Consider the following 13,604-nt stretch of genomic DNA (forward strand, 5'->3'; position numbering starts at 1 on the left):
ATCTTCTCAGCCTCTGTTGCATGTGATAATTGATCTAATATGAAAGTGGAAATTCTCGTATGTAAACCAATGCCAGATAAAATGAGGTATTTACAATTAATTTAGAAGACAAGGTGAAGGGGGAGCACTGAGATGAGAAGGCAAGAGAGAAGAGAAAGAATGCCCTGTGAGTCTATCGAATTTCCCAAAGGCTCTAAGATCTTAGAAATATGCTCTGTATATAAAAATTACTGAATATTAAAGTTAATGCTATATTTTAAATGTCTAATTTTTAGGCTTTGAATAAAGCCTTGGCCCTCAATTGAGAAGAGTCTTGTTTCCCAGAGGACATTTGGTGATTTGGAGGCATTTTTGACCTGTCAGTACTTGAGTCGTGGGAAGGTGGTTGATAATGAGCAGAAGTTGGAAGTGCTCCTAAGCATCCTCTGAAGCAGAGAACCGCCTCACAACAGGTATTATCCAGCTCAGTGGTTTTTATCGAGCTGAGATTCAGAACCTAGGAATGAAGCCATGGACTTTCAAAGAATGTGTTGAGCTGCTGGATTTCCCACTCCCAAACTCAGCTTTCTCCCTGTCGTTGGCATAGCTCTCTCCACTCAGAAGCATGGCAGCCTTGGTATTCATCTTTTATCTTAAAGCAGTTGCTCATGGCTCCTATTTACAGAGCGTGCCATAGTTACTTGGTTTCTAGTGGGAATTTAATGTGCTTTGGAAACTTAGCAAGAAATATGCAAGTTTCTCAGTAAAGAGAATTTGTGGAACAGAAAAGCTGAACAGCAGGCATTTTCTCCCCCAACTCCAAATGCCTTTAGAGGATCCAAAATTGGAAGTGTGAATAAAACTACTTTGTATTTTAAATAGATTTATTTGGGAAGCATTGGTACAGTGCCTTCAGCACATAAAATCTTCGCTGCTACATGATCGCTTATTTAGAAGTGTGATGGAGTGTGAAGAAACTGCACCAGAAGGAGGAATCAGTAAAATTTTTAAAAAGTGAAAAAGAGTTTCATAGAACATGTGCCTGGTTACAAGTCAGCTGACACACACACACAGGCAGAAGACTCTGACTAACTGTCGCAAAGCTACTGACTTTTCTTACCTCCTTAGATAAATCAACAGGGAGCTTTCTATTAATTTGTTTGCATTGATTAGATGATTTGAAGGGAGCATTGGGCTGGTTACCTTTTAACTAATTTGTCTCTCTTAAATCCAGTGAAAATAAGAAATGTAAATTCCTCCAGACACACAAGACAAAGATCTCTGCACATTTAAAATCATTGGTCATGGTAAAAATCGGTTAGAAAACTCTAGAAATTGACCCCCCTTCATCCAACTGATTACTGCTAATGCCTGGGGTGTGCTGTCCAGGGTAGTACCATGTGCCACATGCTCGCTAAGAACTTGACAGGTGGCTCAACTCAACTGAATCCTGTTTTGAAGTATTGGCTCCCCAAAACGCTCATCGGTTTTTATATTGAATATATATTGAAATGAACTCCTTGAGTTAAATTAAAATATATACTACAATAAAAAATATTTTTTTTTACATTGGAGTATCTCTCTTTCTAGGTATGACACAAGAGTAAATGTCAAGTTGGGGAACAGTGTAAGGTGCCATTAGTCAGCAAACTTCTCTTTTCTTTTGATTAGAGCCATTGTACAAATCAGTAATTTACTTAAATCTTCAACTTTTTCATTATTGTTGATACATATAGATTTACTAAGGCCAGAGAATACCATCATTAGCACTGCGCAACATGAGTAATTGCCTATTGAATTAGCTTAGGTGGTCATACTACATTTTTACTAGTCTCATTAATGATAATACTGATACTATTTGGACTATGTGTTAATCACTTGGTTCTCACTATTATCTAAGACTTTTTTGAGTCATGTGTATGTAAATGTACCTGCGCATGTGTGTGTATGCATGTGGACTCCAGAAGAAGACCTCAGGTGTCATCCTCAGAAATGATGTCTATCATCCCTAAAATAGTATGTTTCATTGGCCCAGAACTCACCAATTAGCCTAGCCTAACAGGCCAGTGACCTGAGGGAAATACATTCTCATTTGAGACATAGAAAATAAACATCAATTTGAAAATAGCTAGTGTGAATATTAAGATATTAGATAATAGCTGTGGACCTCAGTTGTATTACTTGAGATAATTACACTAACATATTTAACTATACAGTTCAGAAACTGTTAATTACGGTTCTGGTATAGATTATTAAAGAAACAGATTCTACCCTCACTTGCTACCTCTTACCATAGTACTGATAGAAACCATTTATTAAAGCTACAAATGCAACATTTTTTTTCCAAAATGTCAAAAGAAGGTCAATTGTAGTTCATTTGACAGGATGCTTGCCTGGCAATGCTAAGCTCTGGGTCCAGTCACCAATTCCGTGTAAACCAGGCATGGTTGTGCCCACCTGTGATTAGAAGTTGGTAGATAGAAGCAAGAGAATCAGAAGTTCAAGGTCATTCTCAACTACCTATCAAGCTCACAGTCAGCCTGAACTACTTGAGACACTATCTGAAAACTTGTAACTAACACAACTGTCTCCCCAACCTAACCAAAGTACCTTCTTCCTTTCTAATGTGCAAACAAAATGTCAGTTCTGGTTTTATTTTAAACTTAGAATGAATGTGGAAAAATACTTATCCATTTTTTTTTATTAAAATAAGCTAATCCAAGTGGGTAATGTTTCTCAGAAGAGCCCAAAGGTGTCTCAGAATGAGGTATATATTGCAGTCATTTTATCAGTGCTACCTGGGTAATTGGCTATTTGGTTTAAAACATTAGAATTTCTATAAAACCCTTTTCTGTCCTTCTTCCTGCAACATTTATATTTCCACATGACCAATGTAGTTGGGATTTTATCAATACACATTTTAAAAATAGATTGGAGAACTTAAACTTAGTTCTTAAAGAACTACCTGTATTTGAATTCGAATTAACAATTGTGAATATTTATTTGGGACCTTCTGACAAGTCACCAGATCGCTCTTGACTAATAATGCAAAAGAGCGGTAATATTTGGAAAAGAAAAATACCCGAGTGAAGAACAGAAAGAGAAGGGGGCAGCTGAATGGCTCCTATCATGGAAATAGTTAAAGTGGTGAGCAGATCGAGAGAGCTCCTGTGGGTCTGGTGGTTGGGTCGTGATGGGCAAATTTGTCTTTGTTCTCTGTGTGCCAAAGAAAAAGTGCAAATCGGACCAGTGTGAATACACAACTGCTTTTGCCAATAGCATCTTGGACTCATTGCTGAAAAAGAACAGCGCATAAGAACACAGGCAGTGAAATGCAACAAAAGCTGTAAGCTTTGGCATATCCTTACCTTGATCACATGGGAAACTTGAACTGGGTAATGTCCAACAGAAGTTCCACAGGCACTAATGCAAGCAAGAGGCATCAGATTGTCAGGTTGTTTGTCATTGCCTACATGGCTAAGAGGAAACTTCCCTGATTACTATTTTTCTATTGTTCAACTAGAAACCTATCATAGACTTAAGGGAAACTACCTTTTAGGAAGTAAATATGACCTCGTTCACATCATTGAGAGGACCAGATCTAATAGTCACTATTGAGTGACTTTTCCACTTATTGGATAAATACACAAGGCTATGAAAACAAAATGTGTTTTAGTGACCTTGAAGCCACAAAAATACTCTATGTTGGTGAGGTTGCTTTACCAAATGTTAAACTATGAAGTTGAAAAGAGACCAAGTGGGTGAATGCAAAAGGTTATTCTGTAAATTGAACCGAAAGCCTTATACAGGCCAGGTAAGTGATCTACCACTGAGCTACCACTCAAGCATCTTAGTTCTTTAGACAGTGTCCTATCTGTGCAGTCACGTAAGCCTATAATCCCAGCTATTTAAGAGAGTGAGACAGGAAGACCAAGACTCCAAACTCAGGCAACATAAGAAGATTTCCCCTCTCAAAAAAACATAAAATATAGTCTATGATTGGAGTGAATACAGTAAGTAGTACACTGGTTTAATACAAGTGAGTAGTACAATGTGTGATGGCCTTGATTCTTTATTACGATTTATTTATTTTTTATTTTATATGCTTTGGTGTTTTGTCTGCATGTATTTCTGTATGAGGGTGTGGGTCCCCTGGAACTGGAGTTACAGACAGTTGTGAGCTGCCATGTGGTTGCTGAGAATTGAACCGGCACCAGCATTGATTCTAATCTTCAAATAAGAGAAGCTTTTGACCCATTTGAGCAAGAAAAGTCTGTCTTTATTCCAGTCATTTGTTTTAGTAAGAGATTTGCTACCTATGAATACATGTTTCTATTTGTTGTTTATTTGTTTGCTTTTCTGAGATAGGGCCTCATATATAGCCTAGGCAGGTCTGAAAGTCTCTGCAGAGGATGTCCTTGAGCTACTTATCATCCTGGCCTCATTTTCTAAGTGCTTGGACTGCAGGCATGCACCACTACCTCTGTGTGGGCCTTCGATTTTTCCTTCCTTATTTTTCTTTTTCCTTCCTTCCTTCCTTCCTTCCTTCCTTCCTTCCTTCCTTCCTTCCTTCCTTCCTTCCTTCCTTCCTTCCATCCATCCATCCTTTCTTTTTTTCTTTTTTGTTGTGCTCAGGAATCAAATGAAGAACCTAGCACATATTAGGCAAGCACTCATCTACAGCCTCAGCATTCTGAACAAATTTAAAACACTGGTTCTGTTGACAGTTTTTGCAATACTAACTTCACTTACAGTAAATAGCCTCACTTTGCCCTTGTGAATTGAAAAATCTTAGTCTTTGCATATAGAAACAGGTTTGACCGTTCCAAAGAAACAGATGGGATAAAAACAGGGCAAGCAAGGGCATTTCTCTTGCATTTCCTGGTTCAGTGTTTAATTTTAAAGTCAGATGAAATAAATCCTTTCCTCCTTGAGTGTTTCTTGTCATGATGCTTACCACAGCAAGACAAAGCAAACACCGAACTTTGTACTGAAAGTAGGCAAGGCTGATGACAAGCCTGACCATGTTGTTTGGGGAATATGGTAAACTGTTTGGAACTTCGGGCTGAAAAATCAAAGCTGCATGAGGATGCTGACCAACATAACATTTGTCCCACACATTCCACTCATCATTGAAATATTGGACCTACTCTCCACACACACTGAAGCACAATGTGATGGGCTACCATCAAATAATTTCTTGAAATGCGCTACAGTACCTTAAAGAGAGTTGAAAAAGGGACCTTGCATGGAATATTCAGTGAATGAAGAATGAACATGAAGGCAGCATCTTCCAGGAGGCTCACACTAAATGTAGGTTAAAATTGTGATACAAAAAAAAAAAATAGGGAAAGATTCCTCATGTATACTAATGCTATTCAAAATTCTGTGGATCACATTTGGGAATCCACACAAAGGAGATGAATTCTAATGTTTAAAGTTATTGAGCATAAAATTTTATCAACAAATAAACAAGCCGTAGAAAGATGCAAAGAACTGGAAATGTTTATTAATCTCTTTGAAGGGCTGCTGCAATTCAATCATGTGGATGCCTCCCAGCTGGCAAGAAAACAGGATTGCTCAAAGGTTTCTGATTGAAAAGCCTCACACAGCTCTCTAGGCAAGAAGTTTGGCGGTGGTGCTGAAAAACCACAAAGACAAATTCCCAAATATTTATCATATGATTTGTATTCTGCAGCCATTCCCAGTCTCCGCGATAACAGTGGAAAGGATGAAGTCAGACTGCAGGAACAGAATGCTTGAGCAAGGACTTAGAGACTGAGCACACCACAGAAAGCCACAGCAACAGACCTGCCTTCTATTACTGAAGCTCATTAAAACAGACAATTTACCTTTGGGCAAAAATACAAGCAGAAAACCTTGATTTTAAAGGATCACCATAATCTTACTGATTTTAAAAAAAAAAAAGTAGCATTTTCTGCTAAAACCTCCTGTGGGAACTATCTCCCTTCATATTTCTTTAATTACAGAGAACTGAGTGGTCTGCAGCAAAGAATAATACTAGAGCTACTTTCAAAGAAAGTGAAGGAAGAGGTGTGTATCCTGACTTTAGGAAACCCGTATGCCTGCCTTGTTTTAATATTTATAGAAATAGCAATGCCCTGTGGAAAAGGGATTCAAAAGATTCAGCTAAGGACTTTTTTTTAAAGATATGTAATTTTCATATGATCATAATTTTTAACTTGAAAAAATGTAACATATTTCAGGTTAATAAATATTACTTTTGTCATATTTGTATGTGAATTCATTCTTGGTTTATCTTAAAAGAGTTTATAGATAGAAATGGGTCTCTATACTAATATTAAATGACTCATGTGTTCATCCAATGTTAAAAATGACTATAATTTAATATTTAATTAAAATATCACACAAAAAATAAATAAATGAATAAATAAATAAATAACCACTCACCCCACAGCATGGCTTAGTATTTGGATGACATTAACTGTTCCATCTATTTTCCATGATCACATAGGAGTCCCAACATTGCTTGAGCCCCATGCAGAGAAGTCAAATAAAATTAAGAAATTAGACTTGTTTATATTATCATGGAACATTGATTAGGTTTCTCCCAAATTTTATTGGAGTTCTTTGTAAATAACAAGGAAGGACTCAATTTATATTTTTAGAATAAATGAAAGTTACTTATTTACAAAAAGTCTTGGATTCAAGGTATAAGATTTGTATTTAGCAAAACTATAACTGTTAGTCAATTTCTAGACAAGGTTTAGGGATACTTAATAATTATTATTGGCTTTACCTTTATTATATTTACAGATGAATAGTCTTCTTGTTTTGAGACAATATTTTTCAAGTATCCAATTTTGCATTATTATTAAAAGGCAAAAAACAACAAACAACAACATTAACAAAAACTTAAATGATCCCTAATCCTGTATTTATTCCTCATTTCCTTCATTTCATGATCTGTTTCTATAGAGTTATTTTTGAACTTAGAGGTTTGTGGATAAGACTCCTGACATGAGGGTAGGCAGAAATAAAACCAGTAATGTAGATGCAAAGCTTTCAGGTGTTTACGGTGGGAACCACAAGCATGCTGACTTTAGTAATTCACACATCTATCCTTAGGATCCCAAGCATTGGAAAACTGGCTGCTCTCAAAGAATATTTAAAGTAGACTCATAGTGTGAAATTTTCTAATGCTCCCTGCCTTAGTAACATTTTTAATCTTTCCAAGCTTCAAAATAGGACTACTTAAATCATGTGTGTGTGTGTGTGTGTGTGTGTATGAAAATACTGCGTTAACCTGTATAACAAAATATAGCAATAAGACTATGTGAATATTTAAATATTCAAATGCTAGAGTTTTTTTTTAAAATAAACCCTTGTCTAGAATTGTTTTCTGTTTTAATACTAAAAATCTAATAAGTGACAGGAGAAAAGAGGAAGAAAAACCATAACAAGGAATCAGGGGAATAGTTTTTCAAAGCATATTCTTTGAATTCTCACTCAAGAGAATTGAACCCATTAAAAATGAAGCTAAGATTAATATTTTATAATACATAAGATAAAATAGATGTATTTTCTGAGACAGAAGCTTTTCAAGTTATACCAATTTGGAAATCATTATTTTCACTTGCTTACTTAAAAATTCCTTTGAATTGCTATTCAACTCATGTGACAAGCCCCAAAGCAAATCCAGCCTCTGATTATCATAGCTTGCATGTGGCTTTAGTTTTCCATTGTATGATACAATCATGCAAAAAATGTAGACAACGTTTCAAAGCCAAGAACTCATTCTCTCCTATATTACTCTCAGGACAAGACTATGCTCCTTGACCTGAGCAAGTGGGGTTGCCTAATGAGTGTACCCGAAGGGCAAAAGAGACTGGACAAGGATTGCGGGTGGAGACCAGAGGCTGAAAAGAGAGCTCTGGGGAGAGGGACCCTTTGTGAGCATCCAAGGTGTGGTGCCAGGGCTAGAACAGAAGGGCATATGCATAATAGTTTTATCTCCAAAGCACTGGAAAGCAGTGAAAGGATTTAGTTGGGCCTGAGAGAACCAGAGTAAGGTTGGGGGTGGTCAGATGTGCACCTTAAAGAAACGTTTCGGGCCACTATTTAAGAATATACTCTTGTGGAAAAGTCTAGGAGGCCAGGTGAGGGTTGGGGAAAGAAAAGATGTAGAGAAATGGAGACATTAAAGATAATTAGGAGATTAGAAAGAGAGGACAATTCTTTGTAGAAGTGCAGAAGACACAAGATTTAATAGAATCACCAAGGTCCCCAGGTTTGCATGGTGAAACCATTTATTACCTTAGGAAGCACGGAAGATTCACCTGCAGAGGAAGTGCCATAAATTCTACTAGGAATACAATGCATTTGGGGGCCTTTGGGGAAGGGAGCTGAAATATCCAAGTGGATTATGGGAAATAACAGAAATATGGATTTATAGAATTTATAGCTGATCTACCTATGAATAGTTATTAAAGCAATTGAAAAGAATTACCCAGGGAGGAAAGGTAGGAGGAACAAATGGAGGGGCAATACCAGTGTTTAAAGGATAGGCTAAAAGCATGCGGCAAAGTAGGAGATAATCAGAAGGGAAAGTTTATATTTGAAAAATGGAGTAGTGTTTACTCCAAAGGCTGATCATAAATCAAGATTGCAGCTGAAACTAGTCATTAAAGCAACCACAGAGAGATCATCTGTGACTTAGGGCAAGTGCTGCCAGCTAAAAATGCTTGGCATTGGAGTGGAGTGTCGTAGGGCAGGGAGGGTCTCAGATGATATGTCCAGCTAACCCTTCATCAGAAAGTTGCCGATATGGGAAGAGGAGCAAACCAGTAGTACTGGAACCCAGGCAGATAGAGAACTTGAGTGAGGCATCTTTCATTGAGGAATGCTGGGCGTTTACCCACCAACCCCACAGTTCCCCAGAGTTTTCTTGAGTGCGAGCAGCAGGAAATATTAGATAGAAGGATTTGGATTGTGGAGATAAACAGATAGAAAATAAAGGATAGCCTCGAGAGGACCTGGAACCTATTCCAATGAGCCCTGAATATGTCTGCCCCAGGGTATTTATAGAGATGCCAAGGGGTGGAGCAAAAGATGCGCCCCCAGCACAGCCAAGTGCAGACCATCTCAGACACCTGCACTCAGGCCCGTGGTCCTAATCATCCTCTATGAGGACCTGCTGGGTAAAGCCACGAGGAACCTGAAAATGGGCTCCCACAGAGGAATATATCAGTATGTTTAAACCCTGGTATGAAATGTCCAGTGAAAATGTATGTTGAAGTCACTTTTTAAGAGAATGACAGCTAATAACAGTTCACAGCCAATTGCATGATTAGAATACACTGGGAACTCTCCTCTGCTCTTTATGTGTATTAGTTCCACCAATGCTCATAGAAGCCAATATATAATTATTCTACTTTAAAGACAAGGAAATAAAATCCTGGAGAGTTAGAAGGGCTGACTGATTGAATAATTTTCTTTACAGGGCATGAAAGGCTGTCTTGTACAGGAATTTTCAGGTCTAGGAATTTCCCTGGTAGAGGGCAACAAAGATTGACAAGATAGGAAAGAAATGAGAGGGATGGGGCAGAGGCAGGCAGATATATGTGTTTGGAAGAAGGAAAGTTCTCTTGTACCTTCTATTTTGTCTGTCAATCAAGAGCTAAGGGCATCTGCCCAGCATGAGGGAGCAGTAGTAGGCTGGTAAGTTTGAAATATGGGGAAGGTTTAGATAGACACTGAAGTGAACAGGAAATACCACTGACTACCGAACATCAAAAGACTGCCACATATCACCAAGTCCTCCCAGCAGCCAGAGAGAGAGAGAGAACAAATAGTACTCTTCATTAGTGGGGCCATAGGGTCCCTTCTATGCAGCTTCGGGTCACAGCAGAGGTGGCTGCATTAAGTCCATTTGAGAAGATTCTGGAAGTTGGATCTTGACTAGACATGGAAGATCTTGAAAACAACCAAAGAGATAAGGAGATTGGGATGGGGTAGACCCGTTGAACCTGCACTTATTTTCTACTTCTTTAAAATTGGAGTATGATTATATCTAATCCAGCAAGCAAGTCGTGATTGAACTGCATCCAAAATGTGAAAGAAAAAGATGGAGTTTAGTGGAAGGGTTGAGGTTACTCTCTGTACTCCCTACTTAACCGATGAAACTAAAACAGCTTTAAAAACTTAAAACTGTCAAGCCTATTCATCTTATATAGAAGTAGACACATGAGAATAGGCAAAAGAGGGGCTATCCGGCGGTCACTTGCTGTTGGAGCCCACAGAAGTTTCCTTGTGAGATCTGAGTTTGCCTGACACAGCAGAGCTGCATAAAGGGATGGTTTGACCACCGGCAAGGTTGCCAGGTGTCTGGGATGGTCTGCACCTGGCTGTGCTGTGGGGAGGTTTTTTGCTTCACCCCTTGGCATTCCTTTAGAAACCCTTTGGTCGAGACAGTCAGGGCCTGATGGATAGAGGTCCAGGCCCTCCCGAGGCTAGTCTGTGTTTCTGTCTGTCTCTCTCTAGCTTTATTTCTATCTAATATTTCCTGTTGCTCCTGCTCAACAGTACCCTGGAGAAAAGTGGGGGGTCGGATGGCCCCCCACAACTTGCCATTATTGTTTTAGAAGGATTTAGCTCATTAATTAGCTAAAATTGAATCATATAGTTTATTCTCCCCCAGGCTATTAATTGGGAAAGGGGAAAAGAAAGGAAGAAAAATAAGCTCTCAGTTGAATCCCCAACCTGTATAAGTTTTCTGTGGGTGTTAGAAAATTAAATATTTGGAAAAATATTTAATGTTAAAATGCATTTAAAATATATGCATTTTACAAATAAAGATACAAAGATTTAGGAACACTGACTTGTCTGATACAGCTCAGCAGAGAGCAAAACAAACAATTGCCTAATGAGAAAAAGCACACCTTCATTCTCCCATACGCACTCACTGACGGTGATTTCACTCACTGACACAGAGTTATGTAGCCTTACATTCTGAAAGTTTCAGAAAATTTTCAAACAATGCTGGAAAGGTTTGAATATGCTATGAAGATTTCATTGAAAACACAGGTGCCAAAGGAAAAATTCACCAATGGACCAATAGGTGGCAGTATAACACGGGCCTTTTAAAAATTTTTAAATAATATTAATTAGCAAAAACTCATGGAGAAGCTACATATTGTACTCGGTGCTCTTTGTACTCAGTCAAGATTCTAAGTCAAATCCCTTTCTTCCCAAAGGTTACAGAAAGTGAGTAACGATTCAAGGGGAATCCAAAGCTGTTGTCTGGGATCGTCCATTTGAGTAGCAAAGGTTTTGCATAAAAGGAAGGAGCGAAAAAGGAAAAGGGCCAAAGGAGAAGAAATGGAAAGAATAGTAGAGGGCCAGAAGGAGAGAGGAAAGAGGGGGAGAGGAGAAGGGAGGAGGAGAGAAGGTAGCGAGGGAGACAAAGTGAGGAGGAGAGCAAACTAATGAAGGGGACCCTCAAGAAGCCAGAATCATAACAGAGCCTGTTTATCCTTCAAGACTCATCTCAAAATGTATGCCTGATCACCTCAGATCCCAGCCTAACTTAAATTCTGCCAAGCCCCTTTGGCATCTATCTGATACCAACACCAACATCCTGGAAGGTATGCCATGGTTAGGCCCTCTCTTCTGTTAGACCCTAAAGAACAGGAGATCCTAGCTCAGAGTAGGAACAGCAATAACCACAGATGGATGAGAGGATGGGCAGATGACTGGGGTGTGGCCTTTCGTCATCCCTTCTATTTAACCCTTTTTAATCAGACTTTGGTAGGACGCGCTTATCAATCTCTTTTCTAATATGAAATTCCATTTCATTCTTTACGTGTGACAATTGGTGGTAGGGAAAATGTCTTCCCCTTTGGTAAAAGTGAAGATGTTTAAGATGAGATCAAGCAAACAGGAAGCAGCAATGGTAGTTAGAACGGTCTGATCGAGGGAGACAGGCTATCTAGGAAGCTGTAACCATATGCTAGGCTTAAATACTAGACGTGTCTAATCCTTCTAACAGCATTACAAGCTAATTACTATTATTAAGTCTATTTTATAGGTGTGAACATGAAGCTGAGAGGACTTAATTTGTTCACAGACATTAACTGGTGCAGCGAGTCGTCGTCCTTTTCAGCTAACCTGCACTTACACCATGCTGGGTCCGAGGGGAGTCCCGAAACAGTTCCTATGAGGTGCACAGTCAGAAGCAGGCACACAGTTGACCGGAGTCCAGGGCTCTGAGGTTCAGGCCCTTGCATCTTTCATTGACTACTCATCACAAACCTCTATGCAGACGAGGAAACTCATTTCACTCTCCTGCTGGCTCTCGGATGAGAGCCACAGTGAGGCCAGCCAGTAGCTGGGCTTCTTAATGGAAAAATAGACACAGGTGTTTTTCTCGGGGCCCCTAATTCAAGGTCATTTATCCAGTCCTAGTTTCACTAATTTTCTACCAGGCCACTCATTCTAAAATTTCATATACTACAATTATCACCAGGGCTGGGGTTAGGAAGCCATGGAGGAGCTTCCAGGCTTCCCGGCAGTAGCCCCAACTGCTTGTCTGTAGGGGGTGGGGATTGGGGGGGTAGGGGGTGGGGGATGGTAAGCAGGCCTGAGAAGCACATCTCAGATCACCGCCCAATCAGAGGACAAGAGGAGGGGATCAACTTCTTGGGAAAACAAGGGACATTCCAGCTTATGGTAAAATGGCATCAACAGACCCCCAAATGCCAGAGGTTACTGAGAATTTTATTCTCATTGTGATGCTGTTTTGATGTACAATAAACACACCTGAAAAACAGAAGAAAAGGAAAGCTAACAGAAAAACCATGGGACCATACCTATTAGGCCAAAGAAATAATAATGAACAACTTCAGTCTTTCATTTGCCCATTTTCTTGGATGATGTCATCTCAGCCCCTGTAAAGCTGATAGGAAAGTTATCTCCTTTCAAAGGCAATTTTCCTTTGATTAAATAGCATTAAATTCCAGAAGTGGCTTAAGGAGACCCATGGAGAGTTGAGACAACACAGGACAGATTCCCAGTTTCTAGGTTTATTTTCTTACAAATTTTCCTGCCATAGCTTGGAGAGGAGAAAGGTCACAGCAAAGCTGTGCGGTTACTCACTAGATCACATGATGACAGGAATGGAGAAAACTGCTTGAGAACAATGGCTCGGCAGGTTTCAGGAATAAAGCAGCAATCAAGATTGCCCTCAGCTCTAACTCGGCAGAGGTGTACTTGGCTCTGCATGCTCTTCGGAACCCCAAGCTCCCATCTCCTTCCCTGTCCCTCAGGCCTGCAAACAGCTCCCCTAACTCCGGTGGCTCCTGCAACGGCTGTCATAGCAGTTGGCCGCCAGGGGCGCTCTGTTCGGTTTTTGCAGCAACGCTGTCTTTTTGAGTAGACATTTCAAAATCAACCCTCCCCCCCCCCCGCCCCATCTTCTAGCAGAAGAAAAAAAAAACAATTATTTTTAAAAGAGTGTTTACTAGAAAGTTGATGGTGGGAAAAGTACAAAGCCATAGACATAAACTATATTATGGAAAACAAATTCGTAATGTAACTCAGATCTAGCTACAGATCTGCTTTCTGAGAAGACATTATAAATGCCT

At 39.4% G+C, this 13,604-nt stretch overlaps 1 protein-coding gene and 1 pseudogene across 9 annotated transcripts in view; one reads left to right on the forward strand and one right to left on the reverse strand.

The window, feature by feature from the left end:
- Positions 1 to 13,604, reverse strand: part of LOC102914429 (nonsense-mediated mRNA decay factor SMG5 pseudogene) — a 124,781-nt pseudogene that overhangs the window by 110,132 nt on the left and 1,045 nt on the right. Inside the window, exons 1-2 of one of the 7 annotated variants that reach the window (XR_013046337.1) lie at positions 6,412 to 6,471; positions 3,348 to 3,402 (exon numbers count right to left, since the gene is read on the reverse strand). The exons of 5 other annotated variants lie outside the window; for them this stretch is intronic. The product of XR_013046337.1 is annotated as a nonsense-mediated mRNA decay factor SMG5 pseudogene, transcript variant X3 (transcript). Of the gene's footprint in view, positions 1 to 3,347; positions 3,403 to 6,411; positions 6,472 to 13,116; positions 13,230 to 13,604 lie in introns of those variants that run through there. One more of the 7 variants, XR_013046336.1, reaches the window with a different exon arrangement.
- The window catches only part of Sybu (syntabulin), a 110,902-nt gene that overhangs the window by 18,482 nt on the left and 78,816 nt on the right, over positions 1 to 13,604 (forward strand). The window lies entirely within an intron of this gene.

The sequence above is a fragment of the Peromyscus maniculatus genome, chromosome 20, assembly GCF_049852395.1.
Source record: "Peromyscus maniculatus bairdii isolate BWxNUB_F1_BW_parent chromosome 20, HU_Pman_BW_mat_3.1, whole genome shotgun sequence".
Lineage (NCBI taxonomy): Eukaryota > Metazoa > Chordata > Mammalia > Rodentia > Cricetidae > Peromyscus > Peromyscus maniculatus.